Source organism: Protopterus annectens, chromosome 2.part0, assembly GCF_019279795.1.
Source record: "Protopterus annectens isolate FY-2018-M chromosome 2.part0, PAN1.0, whole genome shotgun sequence".
NCBI classification, from domain to species: Eukaryota; Metazoa; Chordata; order Ceratodontiformes; family Protopteridae; genus Protopterus; species Protopterus annectens.
The window spans coordinates 1,062,471,916-1,062,490,200 of record NC_056728.1 but is presented as its reverse complement, the minus strand read 5'-3'; positions in this window follow the sequence as shown (position 1 = coordinate 1,062,490,200).

Genomic DNA, 18,285 nt, shown 5'->3' with positions numbered 1-18,285 from the left:
TCATATACAGACTTCCTCAGAACCAAATAATCCATCTCTGACACAGTTTATATATCCAGTTTGGCGCCAAAATTTTAAAAAGCCTTAAAGAAACATATGTTCTAATATTCCACACATGAAAGTGACTAATAACATTTTATCTAAACACTTGATCTTAATGCTTTTAAACTATATGCATAAAAACATAAAACTATAAGAATAACTATGATAAAATAAATACACTTGTATGTGGTGTTAAATACACAGTGAATGCACATAAAAATTCACATAAAAATTTTTTTGTGATAATATCTGTACAATAATAATTTAAAAATCAAAATTTAATATTCATATATATATATATATATATATATATATATATATATATATATATATATATATATATATATATATATATATATATATATATATATATATATGTGATAAATATATAAGTATAATAAATATAAGTATGTCGTATTTAAAAAAAATATATATCATATTTAAAAAAAATGTGTATAACAATTGAACATATTTACTAATTACTACTGAACAATGCCATAGCAACCACAATTTATTCAAGAATAAGGAAGGGTTTTATACTAATACTGTCATTGATACCTGGAAAGCTTGTGGCATCTGTGAAAATCTGCCACTTACTTTCCATCATAGCTAAATACACTTTCCAATTACTCCCACATACATTGCTATCAACTTGTTCTAAAATGGAAAATTTAAAAATTGTGTTGGTACCCTTTGCTGAATATATGTTTATGCAAAGTATTCTTCATATCTTTAGTCTGAATCTTATAATAATGTTCATATATTCTTTTTTTAATTTTCCTCTCCGTCTTTCCTATATAGAATGCTGGGCATACAACACATTTTGCAAGATATACTACTTGTTTAGTATTGCAATTTCCTACCTTACTTTTAATATATGTCTTGTTGATATTATCCAGCTTAAATCGCACAACTTCATTTATGTATTTACATTGACTGCAAGAGCCGCACTTCGAAGTTCCTTTAAATATTGACTTATATTTCTCTATGCGTGTTGTCTTCTTTAGTAATGAAGTTGTGTGATTTAAGTTGGATAATATCAACAAGACATATATTAAAAGTAAGGTAGGAAATTGCAATACTAAACAAGTAGTATATCTTGCAAAATGTGTTGTATGCCCAGCATTCTACATAGGAAAGACGGAGAGGAAAATTAAAAAAAGAATATATGGACATTATTATAAGATTCAGACTAAAGATATGAAGAATATTTTGTATAAACATATATTCAGCAAAGGGTACCAACACAATTTTAAATTTTCCATTTAAGAACAAGTTGATAGCAATGTATGTGGGGGTAATTGGAAAGTGTATTTAGCTATGATGGAAAGTAAGTGGCAGATTTTCACAGATGCCACAAGCTTTCCAGGTATCAATGACAGTATTAGTATAAAACCCTTCCTTATTCTTGAATACATTGTGGTTGCTATGGCATTGTTCAGTAGTAATTAGTAAATATGTTCAATTGTTATACACATTTTTTTAAATATGATATATATATTTTTTAAATACGACATACTTATATTTATTATACTTATATATTTATCACATATATATATATATATATATATATATATATATATATATATATATTTGAATACTAAATATTGATTTTTAAATTATTATTGTATAGATATTGTCACAAAATTTTTTTTATGTGAATTTTTATGTGCATTCATTGTGTATTTAACACCACATACGAGTGTATTTATTTTATCATAGTTATTCTTATATTTTTATATTTTTATGCATATAGTTTAAAAGCATTAAGATCAAGTGTTTAGATAAAATGTTATTAGTCACTTTCATGTGTGGAATATTAGAACATATGTTTCTTTAAGGCTTTTTAAAATTTTGGCACCAGACTGGATATATAAACTGTGTCAGAGATGGATTATTTGGTTCTGAGGAAGTCTGTATATGAACAGATGAAAGCGCTTAAACAATGGATTGTTTTGTTATTTAATAAAAGTTTTTTCCTGTTTGAGCTGCACCGCATATCACTTATCCTGCACCAGGAATTGGAGTTTTATACTGATGTGTAATACCTCATTATTCAGAGCAACTGCATATCATTTTTGTATTTCTGGGCACAATGTTGGTATATGACAGACCTGTGGGAGGAATGTTTATTAGCACTACCTGAATGTTCTCACACACAGTGCCAGGTTCCACATTAGTATTATGCACATACATCTCACTCTGTTACTGTACACACTCTGACCACAGCTTAACAAGTTGGAGTGTAAATGGGACATATGTGGATTCTTAGTCATATAAGGTATTGGGGAGTTGCTAGTGTGCCAGGTTTGTATTCATAGATGTCTGTCAATCAGTTGTATTTCCTGTTTGCTGACTATGTGTCTGGGATCATCCCATTGATTTTCCAGGGGGACAGATTAATAGGTAATATATATGGGCCACTTTAATAGACATTTTGGGCATATCTGTACAGTTGTGGGGTATGATTCTCTATGCAGACTACTACCACTGACAGGATTCAAACCTTGGCTGTGTGTGCTAAAAAAACAACATTTTACATCTCAGTTGCACATGCCATTTGTTTTATGTTGTCTGTATTATTTCCCTGTTTACTGTCTATGTGTCTCTCAGTTGTACTAAATGGCCTCTGGAGATTGCACCTGTCATATACAGGCATTCCTACACATTCAATTTATGGTGCATGGTGTGGGTAAAAGTGCTTAATACAACACTACTATTACATGATTGCAAATCTACATTACCATATGATACCAGAATTTACAGATGCAGTCCAGCAGTTAGACCTGTTTTTTCAGGATATTACACTTTTATTGTCAATTTGCCATACAAACAATATGAGACTCTTCCTGCCATATTCTCTAGTGTAAGCAATACATGCTTTGAACAATACAGGTTTTATACTAGCAATTAATTTACTACTACTTTTATTTTTATTTCCTATGACAGTAAAAGCATGAGTATTACTGACCTGCCTCACATCGCAACAGCGCCAGGTGGCTGATGTGGGCCTCCTGGTTCGTGGCCCACTCCGTTGCAGCTGTGGTGGACATAAGAGGAATATATAGCCATACCTATTCATGATATACCTGAGCTGTCACTTATTACACACATACTGGGGTGATACTTACACATGTCTGGAACATCCCCTGATGCTCTAGCCTCTTGGAGCCACTCCTCCATAAGTCCCCCTTTCACTGCTTCAGGTTGGCATAGTGGTGCCTGACCTGCTCACCAGTTCAGGGTATGCCAATGCCACTGGTGAGGTCGCAGGTCTGACAGTCCCAGGCCTCTGCCTTATAATGGGAGCCCTGGTACTGGCCCTGCAGCAGTCTCTGTGCATGGTCTTTAACTAGGAGTCCTACCATGACCTTGGACTCCTGGATGCACCAGCACTGTGCCCGAAAGCACACTCCTTCTCCCCTTACTGCCATAGTGTCTGCAAGGAGAAGCTACAACCAGTTATGAGATGTATTCCCACCTCTTGTGTTTAAGTAGGGCCGATTTCCTGCAGTTTTCTGTGATTGGCCGGTTTTGATAAGGCTAAGCTATGGGCAAACCTGCTTACCTAAGGCTGGCATTGTTTAAAGGGGTATACCACTGGGCACAAAGAGTTAGCTGGTCTAAACATTGCTCACACCTCCTTAGCTGGCCTATGCAATGCTTAGCATTGCTTACAATAGACCTTCATTATAATGCCTTTTTAGCATTGTGTTATTATTCATTACACCTTATATGTATGCCTGGTATCCCTGATTGATGTGTGCGTACACTCTGTGGGGTCCTTGTGTTTTATTGGGGACTTCACCATTCTATTACAATTACACCTCACTTCTGGGCTTACTGCTGTACTCCAGTTCACATATTTATGTTATGTAGTGGGTTATGGCACATATGACTGTATACTGATACCTTTCACAAGTTCAGTTTGGTTATACTATGGTGAGGACATGTTTGCTACTACCTCATTCTTCTGTACTTCTGTGATGGCTTGATGGATAACTACTGGAACTATGGTGTATAGGGTTCTAGACCTGCATGGCTGTTTATTTTGTTGATGGGCAGAACAAGGGCCGTTGGATACAGAGTGATTAAGGCACTTTTGAGCAGTTGTAAGTGGGTTTGCATGATGGTAAGTACTGGTAACCTGCTGCTAGATCTGCTTAGAGAGAGTTATCTTTAGAATTGCTTAGCCAGTGTAGGCATCGCTTACCCCCACACAAACGGACTTAAACCCACTTACTAGTGCTTATGTATGCTTACTACTGCTTATTTGTGCTTACACCTGCTTACTAGTGGCTTATTCATTATGACACTGACACTTCACATGTGCATTTACTGCAGTACTCCAGTTCATACATATATGTTATTTAGTGGGTTTTGCAACAAAAATATTGGTCAAAACGAGCTTTGCCATGGAAAATGGAATGTGCTGCAGTGGGACTCGATCTAAGAATGCCTGCTCGTAAGGCAAATGCTCTGCCCACTACACTACTGCTATGCTGCTTTATTTGCATATATCTTCCTTGTTATCCTCTTTATCCTTTCAAGCTGCTTTAACCATAGCTAAGTGATGGGCACACCTGCACACCTATGGTTAGCTGTACTCGGATTTAAAATTAAAAAAACAAAACAAAATAGGGTTTCTTCATTTTCTCTCTACAAAGTGTTGCTGTTATACACAAGGGGGACTGTTGGTGGGGATATGAGGTCACCTGTGAGCGGTCTCACTCATTGCATTCCCCTTTCTAATATTCTACATTACATGGCATGTTTATTCTGAGAGCTCTGCTGTCAGACACCCCACCCCCACTCTTACACGCTCCTTGTAAGCCTAGGAGCTCGGGTAGCGCGCCTCATTAATATGCATGGTGCGCTGCCATTCTGCTCCTAAATAGTCACTTCTGTGCAGGGCTAAGCTAGTCCTGCATGGAAGATTAGTAAATCTGGGGGCTTGTTCAAGATGTGTTATTTATTTATTTTTATTTATTTATTTATTTTCTTTTTATAGAGTGTATAATACTATTTAGGACAGAATATAGAATCATGGGACATAAACATTTAGCATGAATAGCCTTGAACAATATAACTTTAATAGAACTACAATAGCATAGACCAAAATACTTGTTGCTTCTAGAACAGAAATAGCTAATAAACTCTGGGGGTTTGTGAAATATGTAAATTAAATATGTTTGGTGCTGTTAAAACATTTGGGTATATTTCATTTTAGAATAAGGTTAAGAAAGAAATATGAAACATACTAGTGATGTGACTTGTGTTAGCTTACAATTGCTTATTAAAGTTTGTTAGTAATTGCACAGGACCATAGGCAATCACTTGAATTAGAGAATTACATTTCTTTGCTCAGATACGTATATGAAGAAAAGATGAAAAAACTAAAAAAACAAACAAATATACTTGTTTCAATAACTACGAACAAACAGTTATACAAAACATTTAAAAATATATACATTCAGAACATGACAACGTATACGCAGAAAAAATGAAAAAGTTGAACGCAAGCTGAGAAGTGAAAAATTGTAACTGCAAAGTACTGTGACATTCAAATGAAACTGCAGAAAGGAATGGATCCCAACAATAACTATAAGAAAAATAAAAGAAAGAGTCAATTGAGATATATAGATCCTGAACAGGAGTGATGTGAGTAATGGAATATCAGGTAGAAAGAGTAGTTGCAAAGAATGTTAAACTCCAAAAGTGGAATGCAGAATTATGCTACTGTCAGAGTAGGGTAGCAATCAGTATTTAAGAACTGTTAAATCCTTCTTTGTTAGAGCCACTATGTAGAATGAAGCAATGAAGGACAGATGTTTACTGAATGTTGTGGGTGCTCTGTTAAGGGCCTACTTTGCACTTCTGACATATCAAATACAATGCTAAATAAGATGTTTAAATGTGGCTTAGTAATGATGAACTTCAGTGATGAGGTCATGTTTGATAAAAGCTTTATTATAGTTTGCTCTCCAGGAATCACTTCTTTCTGAAAAGGGCAGTCTGGCTTTCTGGTTCAATAATTTGATTAATGTAGATCTATGGATGACACTTTGTCTTTGGGTCTTGAAATTAGTGGATACAGCTTCTGTTTATGACAGTTTAAAGGAGGGTTTCAGATTTTCATCAGACTCCATTAATTTAACAAACATGTTTTCACTGTTTTAGCAATTAAGAAAAACGTGTTCATAAAAGAAGTGGCTGTGTCATGTTTAAACTGATAAAATGCATTTTAGAAATAAATGAAGTTTTATATTTTTGTTTTTTGTTCCATGCTTTGCCAACATGTACTTATTTTAATTTGATAAATTCTTGCATAAAAATCATGAGCTTAAAGACAGCAGATATTTGTTTGCATTATGGAATTAAAACACATAGCAGAACAGGCTAGAATGAAATTTCCAGTAATTGTTGTCCAATGTCTGTACTAGTTATGTTTTGTTTGTTTATTTATTTGCCTGTGTTTTATTTTGTGGTTGGCTGAATTACTTCATTGTTGTGCATTAAGGGGGTGGGGGGTTATAAATTCTGACTATAAAATGAAACTTGCCAATTTGATATCCTGTTTTCTAGCTTATAAAGTTGATTGAAATCTTTGCTACGTACTGTTTACTATTACATCAAAATGCAGACAAATTCAATAAATTTAAAAAAAGTTGATTATTTTGAAAATTGCAAGCAAGAATGGGAATGGGATATTACAGAAAAATAAAAAGTTATGTTATGACTTAGATAATTACTGTACAAGAAAGATGCTATAAATGTCAGATGCAAAGAAGAAGAGGTTGCTGGAGACCTGGGCTGCTACAGCATTCTCCTTGGAAGGTAAAGAGCTTATCGCCCAAATACAATGAGTTGAAATGAGCTCTGCTGGTTGGACAATTGTCCAAGAGCACTTCCTTTTCACCCAGGTTTGCACTATATTTCTTAAAGGGCTAACAGAGACAGAACTGTCAATGATGACAACAGCCATTGACTCAGAGAAAACACTTCAAGTGGATAACATGCATGACTGCTATTGATTACTGTAGATTATACAACGACCCCCCATTAGTATTCAAAAATGTGAACGCTGATTTGTCAGCGTGCACTTTGTAAATCAGTTATAGTAATGGAATAAAGGTCCGGTCGCCCAGACTTTTTCCATTACTATAACTCTTTTTTTAAGCAACAGAGAACGCAAGATCTCCATTGCTTCATACTGTCTCGCTATGTTAAACGAATTTAACATAGCGAGACGACTTTAAAAAAAGCAACGGAGAATCTCCGTTGCTTTTTCTAAAGCTGTCTCGCTATGTTAAACCCATTTAACATAGTGAAAAAGTTTGTAAAAAGCAACAGAGATCTTGCTTTCTCCGTTGCTTTTTTCAAAACTGTCTCACTATGTTAAATGGGTTTAACATAGCGAGACAGCTTTAAAATAAGCAACAGAAATTTTCTGTTGCTTTTTTTAAAGCTATCTCACTATGTTAAATCCATTTGACATAGCGAAACCGTTTGTAAAAAGCAACGGAGATCTTGCTTTCTCCTTTGCTTTTGCCCACAGCTCTGATGTACTGTGTAGGTATACGCATGCGCAGTACATCAGAACTGCTGCAGAATACCAGACAGCTGTGGTAGGGCAGCAAGGAGGCATTATACAATGCCATTATTTTAAATAATTATTTTTTTTCTTAAGTAATCTCATTGTATGATAGCAATAACCCACTTCTGGGTGTGGGTAATGCTGGATTTACCCACGGTTGGCTTTGTTTGGCCACTCGGGCTTCTCCCTCGTGACCAAGTCACACCAACCGTGGGTATATCCAGCATTACCCACACCCAGGCGTGGGTTACTGCTATATTAAATGCAAGAGACGCTGCCATTTCTGTTCTAGGCAAATGATTAAAAGGCATTCCTATACAGGTTCCTTCAGTTCATGCAGCAAAAACTGAAGCATTGCATTTAAATACAAAAATATACCTATGTTATTTCTGATATAGTCAACAATATACAAAATTATCAGTCTCCATAAATATGTGTTGAATGATTTTGATGAAAGAAATAACATAATAAGTTTGGATAGAGATGATATTAACCTTTTATTATTACTTACTCAGGGAAAAAGGTAAGACAAGAGTGTTAAAAGATAACCTTGAATGTAGAGGCTCTACTGTCTACAGCAAAATAACAAATGAAAAAAGGTTTTTACTTATAGTTTCTGAATAAATTGTGTTAATTTGTATGTTTTCCTGTCAACTTTCTGTCCTGAGGACTTCATCTTGAAGAATCATTGTAAGAAGTTATTTACAGTGGTACAGCCATCTTGTAAAATGCGGGCATTCAGTCATTGATTATGTGGTATATGGATTTGAAGACCATTCACAGCTCATATCCAGTACGAATTACTGCGTGATGTTTTTTTGGCAATTAACCAAATGTAATACAACATTCTACTACCCGAAACTTAAAGGAAATTATTTCCATTACAATAAGCATGCTTTGCCAAGAATTATAACACAGTTTCACTATCATAACTCTGCTAACTGTGTATCTGTGATCGTTCTCTCTGGGGATACACATCGAAGCTTGTAACCATTTCAAAACAGCACTGTTTTATGTTATGAAAAATAAATAGACAAATGCAAGTTTAACATTTGTTTATAATGGTTCAAGAAGCCCCAAAAAATAAAGCATAAATGGTGCAACTCAGTGTCATATTACACAAACTAAATGGTATGACTTACTCAGAGAAAAGACTTAACATATTCTGTTTTTGATTCTCAGCTTTCTCCAGTTGGATACAGAGGGTTAAGGTCTGACAGAAAGTGTAAAGGTGCAGGCAGGGTTACAACAACAGCAAAACCACCAAACCACAATAACAGTTCAACCAAGCCTATTTCTTTTTAGACAAGAATCACCATACTGAGAGCATAGGGATTCCACAATAATGCATATCAAAGCCAATATAGGAAAACATCAGCAGCAGCCTGTTTCTCTACTCCATTACATGTTCATGTGACAGTTTATAGGTTCATAGAGTCATAAGTTTTTAATAGCCTAAGGTCCACAAGGGCCATTTTTACACCTAGCCATGCATCCCAAACCCCTCACAAGTTCTAGTACTCTTGATAAGTGTAAGCAGGAGCTTGGGAGATGAATCATCTACAAAGCAGGTGCCTGGGATTTAACAATTTTACAGACTGCCTGGGTTCATTACAGACATAAGTGCCAAACCAGGGATGAATTTTCTCTTTCCTATCCATTTGTCAAAGTAACTGTCAAACTGAGTCAGTGAGGAGCTCTGCCTGACACGGATGAGGAGCTTGTTCCAGAGAAGGGGTAGTCTCTGGGATACATACCTGCTTCTCCAGTAGGTCATATTTATATCACAGGCAAAGTTTAAGTCTTTAGAATGGGTAATTCTGGTGCTGTTTGATTTGTGGATATGCAGGAGGTCTATCACGGTTCGGTCTGACAATACCCTGTAAGCCAGGTATAGATTTCACCTCAACAGCCTGTAAAAGACAGAATACAGGGATAGGACCTTGAGGTAGTCTGCATGGTACATGTTACTTATGTCTTGCATTCTGTCACTGAGGTACCTCTGTGGGCATTATAATTTTTGGATATGCCTGGTTTGGTACATACCAAAGGTGGCATTGTACTCAATGAGAGGTTTGATGCATGCTGAATACAGTGGAACAGTGAGTTCTTTGGAAATGGATGCCATACATTTGTTTATAAGTTGCAAAACACAGAATGGTTTCTTCATTACTGTAGACATGGTGATGATCAAAGACTAGATTACTGTCTATGTGTTTCACCAGTCCCTGATTACTGTGTCAACTCTTATGAGGGTTTTGTCAATATGATAGTTACCAGGGAGGTGGATTACTTCCCAAAGGGTATTATGCATTTCTTGGTATTTAGTTTTAGCCCATGGCTGTAACATCAGTTATTTGTCTGTGTTGTAAAATCAATTTACCATTCAGGAATGAATAAAACACTTTCAAACACCCTAAGAAACTTGAATGAGAAAATAAAATATATAATTTAAAAAAGTGGTGTTGTAAAAATTTGTAAAAAAATAGTTAAGTATTTATACAAAACATTTTGCCTATAAGAGTACTACACACTAAGGAACATTGGTTTATAATTTAGCAGCCCTAATTTTAAGAAAGTTGGTAATGCTTATATTGTCATTTAGCCCTGGGGGTTACCAGCATCCTACTTAAGTTGCCAAAACAACTCTTTATATTCTAACTTTGCTTCCCACGGTCCACCCCTAGGGTCCTGGGTTAACTGTTCCAATATAAAGAAGTGTGTTTGCTATTGTGGCATTCCTTGGAATGTCTGTAAAGTGCATTAGTGTCTTTACAGTGAGTAACATCATACATATGTTCATAAATATACTTTCTTACAGTTTTTTCTGTCTTGCCAACATAAAAACTCAAAGAAGATTTCCACTTTACTAAATATACAACCCCTCTATTGCCACAGTTAAAGTGTCCCTTGGATTTAATGTAAATGCCCCTAGCCTCTAAATACACATACCCAGTGTTAATCATGTATTGACACTGGTTGCAAAAAATACATTTATGTGTGCCAAATGTCTTGTAAATAATACGTAGGACTTGTAAAGCTTGGTGTTACTCTCTAACATCTCTTTCAAGTTCATACCCTTTTTCCTAACAAAAACAGGTGTGTCAGTGATTACCTTTTTAATTGCTGGAGTTAATGTTAAAAATGTTCCAATATATCCTAATAACAGTCTCAACTTCTCTAAAATTCAAACATAATTTGTATACAAAAGCCAAGTCATGTGTGTTCTCAGTGTCAGGCCCATTAACCTGTGCATTTGCTTGGGAGCCTAAGAGAGGGAAATAGTTTTGCTTTTTTTCCTTCAAGAACTCCCGGGCAAGGGAGGCGTGGCCAAGGATGAACACATGATAGCAGCAGATTTCTTCAGCTCCACCAATTTCATTACACTAACAGGAATTAATTACTTAAAAAATTAATTTTTGAAGTAATTTTCTTTCTAAATATGTTTGTTTTATATAGTTCTTGAACTATATCTAAAAAAGAAAGGAAATTTTAACAATATTCCTGTCAGAAATCACTTTGGAAATTTTCCTGTCAGTTTATCAGTCTGAAATGAGTTCCAGTAAGACAAATTCTCAAGACTCCAGCATCAAGAAAGAACTTCAGTCTCTGATAACTATAATCCAGCAACTTACTGCTAAGATGGATAAAATGGATACTAAAATAGATACCTTCATAGAAAAAACTACAAAACAAATAGAATTGTTACATATAGACCTGCAACAACAGAAGATCCAGATGACAGGCATAGAAGAAGCTGTGAATGACATGGAAAATAGAATCCAAGAAGAGGAAATCAACATTGAGTTTCTGCTGAAACAAAATACACATTTACAAACAAAGCTGGATGACCTGGAAAATAGATCTAGGCAATAACATTAGGATTTTTAGACTGCCAGAAAATATTGAAGGTAACAATATTACTTCTTTTTTAATAACATGGCTCCCTAAAACTTTAGACTTACCAGAAGCATTCTCTTTTGGTATTGAAAGAGCACATAGATCTATAGCTAATACTAACTCTAACAAAAACTATCCTAGATCAGTTATAGTTAGATTTCTATCATCTTTTGATAAAGAGATGGTTCTTAAATCTGCTTGGGCTAAAGCTCCTGTTAAGATTAATGAGACAACTGTGCATTTTGACAATGACTATTCTTACTTGGTAATAGCTAAAAGAAAAGTTTTTCTGCCACTAATAAGGGAGCTTAAAAAAGCACAGTTTAAAACATACCTTCTGTTTCCTGCCAAGCTAAAAATCTTCCTTCCTGATGGTCCTAAAATTTTTGATGACTTAGACTCTGCTTTACTGTTTATCAAAAAAAATAAGATTTTGGATAAAATAGAGGAAATGGAATGGGCTAGTCCTTCATTAAAGAGACTGGCAACTGAAACTTAGTGGAAGACTTCAGAGAAGAAGTAGAGACTAAAAACAAATGATTTGTTCTATGTTTTTTTTCTTTTTTTTCTCTCATCATTTTACTTCATTATTAATCTTTTTAAATATAGTTCCTGCATTTCCAGAAAGCCACAAATATTCTGAAAAAGATTTAATCAAAGTTATTCTCTGTGTGCAAAGAAATGTTTTGTTTCATAACCAGTCAAAATATCCGAGGAACTAATAACAAGCTATTATTCAATTTGTTTCTCTTTCTGAAAAAGAGAAGTAAGGTCAGTAATTTGATACATTTTTTTTCTCTTTTTTTTCTCCTTTTCTTCTTTTCTTTGTTTAAACAATGACATTCTATTTAGATTATGTAGTGGGTAAAGAGAGGGGGAGGGCAGGGAGAGAAGAGTAATGAAAATATGATTAATAGAATAATAACATATTTATTCCTTGTAAAAAGTTTATATGTTCTTCAAATGCTATTCCTAATTATACTTTCTTGAGTATACTGCTTATGCTTGTTTGTAAATAATCTGTCATGCTTTAACTAATAATAATTAGAACTAAATAATAGTAAATAATATGTTTTATTTTTAACTCTATTAATTTAAACAGTAAGTAATATTCCATTGTATATACATCTTATAGCTTTCTCTTACATTTTTTTTTTATTTCTGCTTTACACTCTTTTATTTTCTACTCTCTTTTTCTTTTCTTTATTCTTTCTCTTTATTTTTTTTCTCTTCATATTAATATATAGAAATGCTTTTGATCATATAGACACAGTAAATAATAAGATTTTCATAAAAATTGAGTTGGGACATAAATATTGAGTTTTATTACTTATTAATAACTTTGGGCTTAATTTCACTTACATAGAGGCTGTAATAACCTGTAAAATACATTGTGAAGGTTTTGTCATGTTTAGATGCATTTACACTGCTAAATGAATGTTTGTCACTAGTTTTTAATAAGTTTTCCGCCAAAATGTTAAGGGAGACAATCTGGGATGTGTGCTACCTCAAGAACAGTGTCCTCGAGTTGTTTCAAAAGCTTCAACTCTCAGAATTCTTACAGAGAAGCTGAAAGCAGTCAGTTTGACCTTTGACCCAGATATCACACTGACACATCACAGATTCAGGAAGAACACTCTACCAGGAAGTAGAACTGATGCAAATGCGACTATGTGAAGGAAAATGAACTCTTTAACATCTAAATGTGAGTTATTTTATATAATTACTTAAATATCTATGTTATAATTCATAAAATATGTCAGTTATAATAATTTTAAATGATGCAGTTTCTTGTAGTAAGTAAATGTCTTATTTTAGAAGGCATAGAAAATGAAACATTTATTCAAGTGTTTTTGAAAATCTACTTGACTGCAGCATACTAATCTGTGTTAAAAACTTATGTTTCAAACATATACATTACTATAACTCATTTAATTCATCTGATTGACAAGCATAAATAACTTTATAACTCTATTCTGGAAGAAATTGTCATGTGATATATTTTAAAGCAGTAGTATAGACATACAAAATACAGATGGCTTTTTTAACAATAATGCAAGTGTTTCTGAGAATTTGCATAACTATGCAGTATGATTTATAACAATTTCTATAAATATAATATTTTATTCTATTGACAATAATGAGTATGAGTAAAATGCTCATATACAAGCAATTCAAGGTTTTTTTTGGAAGCTGTTGACTGCATTTACATGACAGAAAATAGATGCATCTTAATATATGTAATGTCTGAACCATATTAGCCAAAGTTTTTGATTTAAATGAATGTTAGAACTTATTTTTACATACTTTGAATAAATTAATATGTAAATATGCCTTCGTTTTTTTTTCTCTCTCTCTCTCTTTCTTTCACTCTCATTCCCTCTTTCACGTCTTTTATTTCTCTCTCTCCTCTTGGTTCCTAATATCAAGATTATTTGAATGCTATTTGAATACAAGTGTATTATATTACATAGATGTATATAGTAGTAATTTATATGATGCTGTTTTATCAAATGTGTAGTCTTGTCTTGCTAGATAATTGAATTGAAAGCTGTTAATTTAAGTTAAATATAACCAGTATTAAACTGATAAGGTGGTAGCTGAGGTACTGCTGCTTAGGGTAGGGGGTTAACTTGAGTGGTAAATACTACTCTAAGTTGGAGTTTTTAACTCCAGGCTGGAAGCAAGGTTTAATCCTTACATTATTTTCACTTGTTCATTGTTATATGTATATAGTTTTGACATCCGCAATATATTTTGTACACTCATTGTCACTACAAACAAAATTGAATCCTATACAAAATCCCATAAGAGATTCAATAAATACAGCTATATTTAAAGGTACACCTAAAGGAGGAGATGTAACATTACTTATGTTGTTATTTGTTATTTTGATAATAAGATTCTTAAGTTTTAAAAATGCCAAATTACATCTTTAAAAGGAATTTCTTTAAACATTAATAATAATCCGTGTAAAAGGGCAAGCCTAATAAGATACATTAATTTACATAAGGCCAACTTAGTCTTCCTGCAAGAAACCCATCTCTTGAAAAAAGATATTGATAAACTAGCCACAAACAAATATACAGTATTGGTTAGTTCAGAGCACACTCAGAAAAAAAGAGGAGTGGCTATTTTATGGAATAAAAGTATGCCCATTCCTAAAACCATTAAGTCTTATCAGGATGACAAAGAAATGTTGTGTATGGTTACAATACAAATTAATTGGAAGACTTACACTTTAATTAATGTATATTGGATACCTGGAATTGGTATTAATACAGTGAAACATCATCTTGATAAGATCATATCATTCTCTATAGGAGATATTATTTTAGCTGGTGACTTTAATTGTATACTACATGAAAGTGATACTACCACTATAGGAAAAAGAAGAATTACATCTAATGCAAAACATTTAAATGATTTTGCTAATTCTTATCATTTGAATGATATTAATAATCAGATAGATTCAAAATCATTACCATACACCTTTTTTTCTAACAGATACAAAACTTATTCAAAAATAGATAGGGTCTTTATTTCTAACCAGATGGTAACAGATTTAATTAATTCCAAAATCATTTCATGTCCTATATCTGATCATAATCCAATTGTTTTTGAATTCATGATAAAAAATACTCATAATGTTCAGATCAAAAGGATGCCAGCATACTTAACTCAACTAAAAGACTATAAAGAATATATACTTTCAGAAGTAAAACATTTTTAGACATAAATAATACTCCTGAAGTCTCCATTGTCTATGTTTGGGATGCCTTAAAATCATATCTATATGGACAAAGTATCAGATGGTATAATAATAAAAGGAAATCTTGAGATAAGGAATTGTTAGATATTCAAAGTAAATTAGACTCTTATAAACATAATAATAAAGAAAATATTATGGACAAGAAAGTTATTGAAGAAATAAACAAACTAAATGAGAAATACAAAGAAATTTTAACTCATAAAGTTAAAATAACTTTAGAGAAATACAAGTTTTTGTCTTATTCAATAAGCCCCAAATACTTACATAGACTTAAAAATAAAACAAAAATGTTGAATAAACAAAACAATATCAAAGAAATCTTTTCTCTAAGGAAAAAGAAGAATGTTGCTAGTATACCAGAAATACTAGATGAATTTAGAACTCACTTTCACAAAATTAACCATAATAACATTAACATGGAACCTAAAGATAAAATAAAGGAGTTTATAACCACAAACATGAATAAAAAGCTTAATAAACAACAGATTAAACTATTGGACAAAAGTATTTCATATACAGAGGTTATTACACAAATAAATAAGCTTAAATCAAACAAAGCACCGGGTAATGATGGTATTATACCAGAGATATATAAAATCTTTTCTAAAAGTACATATTCATTAATACATAAGGTTTTTATTTTGGCCCAAACTGAGTTAATAACCCCCCCATCATGGCAATATACATTTATTTCGCCAATTTTAAAACCTAATAAAGATCCAACTAGATGTACTTCATATCGGCCCATCTCATTACTTAATGTTGATTATAAAATGTTTATGAGTATTTTTGCTGATAGATTGAAGACAATCATCCCCGGCATTACAGATATAGATCAGACAGGCTTAATTGTAAATAGAAATACTTTTGATAATATAAGAAGAACTTTAACATTAATCGATTTTGCAAATAGGAAAAAGAAAGATTTAACACTTATTAGTCTTGATATAAGTTCATCATTTGCTTCAGTAAGTTGGGACTATCTGTTTACCTTACTGAAGTGCACAAACTTCTCAGATGCATTTGTAAATCTAATTGAGCATTTATACAAAGGAACATTGGCTTATATTAAGGTAGGAACATATGTTTCACAAAAAATACCCATTTTTAAAGGTACAAAACAAGGATGTCCACTTTCTCCACTATTATTCACTTTAGTAATGGAGCCTTGGGATAATTTGATCAGAAACAGTACTGACATAGAGGGTTTTGAAATAGATGAAAATACAACATCCAAAATTCAACTTTTTGCAGATGATGTTCTAATTACATCAGCAGGATCTAATTCTTCTATGCAGTCTCTATTTGATAAAATGATGAATTTTAAAAGTATTTCTGGTTTAATATTCAATGAAGAAAAACTAAAATACTACCTATATATACACGAAAAAATATTCTCATTAGTGATTTTACTAAATATGTACCCAATTCAGGTCAGATAACTTATTTAGGTATAATACTATCTAAAGATATTAAATCTATTATATATAATGATTATAATACCTGTTTTCTTAATATACAAAATCTTTTTAATACCTGGAATAATATGTTTTTTACTGTGGAGGAGAGACTTACAATTATTAAAATGATAATATTCCCCAAGATTTTATACTTAATACAATCAATAATACTTCCACCAACAAAAATAATTATCAAGAAACTGAATACACTAATGTTAAATTTCCTATGGGCACCTAATAGACCTAGGATTGCATTAAAGAAACATACTAATAGCTGGTCTCAAGGGGGTATTTCTTTTCCAGACTTTAATTTATATACTATCTCTTCTATTGTAATAGTTATTACTTTATTAATAGATCAGTCATATGTCGCAAAATGGAAAGATTATTGGGAGCTAATTAGTATGCACTTCATGAAAATCCCCTTAACACATAAAAATATGATTGTAAATAACTCCATGTTATGGTTACTAAAGGAATTTTGTACTTCACCTATTACACCTAAACATATGGTTTGTTACCCATTAAATATTATTATTAGCTATCGTAACTTTATATTCATGCACCCTAAGTATAGGGAATGGAATTTTATTATATTCCCTATAATGTATACTCAGGGTATGCTTTTGTCATCTACTTCTGAAGGTACTCATTTAACTATAGATAATGATCTAAAGTACTGGTATCAGTTGATATCTGATAATAAAGTTAAAAATCTAGATTTCTTAAAACAAGAATTTGATCTAAGAGAAACTTGCTGGTTAGAGGTTCAGACCTTTAGACAACATCTCATTAATAAAATAGATCTAATGTCTATAACAGTTAAAGAATCTATTCCAACACTGATTGATTACTTGATATTAAATTTACAACATAAAGTTTCTGATAAGGGTAAACTTTCATACATACATAAAATTATCAGACAAGAAACTTTTTACAGTGTAGATTCATACTGGAATTATTTCACTTCTATTAATGGGAACCCACCAAATCAACAAGATAAACAATATATATTGGAATCTGCCTATAGAACTACATCTTCCATTGTCTGGAGACTTTATACATGGAAATTTTTACATAGATCTTTTATACACCTTTGATGATGAATAAAATAAATAATAAAGATAATCTATGTAAGAGATGTAATGTAGAAATTAATGCTGACTGGGCTCATATGTTTTATGACTGTATAAAATTGAAAGAATACTGGAAGTCAATTAATGAATTTTTGCAGGCTCTTTTTACAGATAATTTCATTATTTCTAAATCTCTTATATTATTCAACACACCTGTACCTCAAAGTGTTAAAAAGGTTAAGCTTCCCTTGTTATGGTCTGTTCTAGCAGTGGCTAGGAAAATAATAACCAGAAATTGGATTTCAGATACACCTCCTTCGTTCAATGAATTTAAAAATGTTATGAATATAGTGTGCCATATGGAAATAAACACAATTAGGTCAAGAACAACTGGAAAGACATGTTATTATATTGTATGGGATAATTTACAAAATTTGT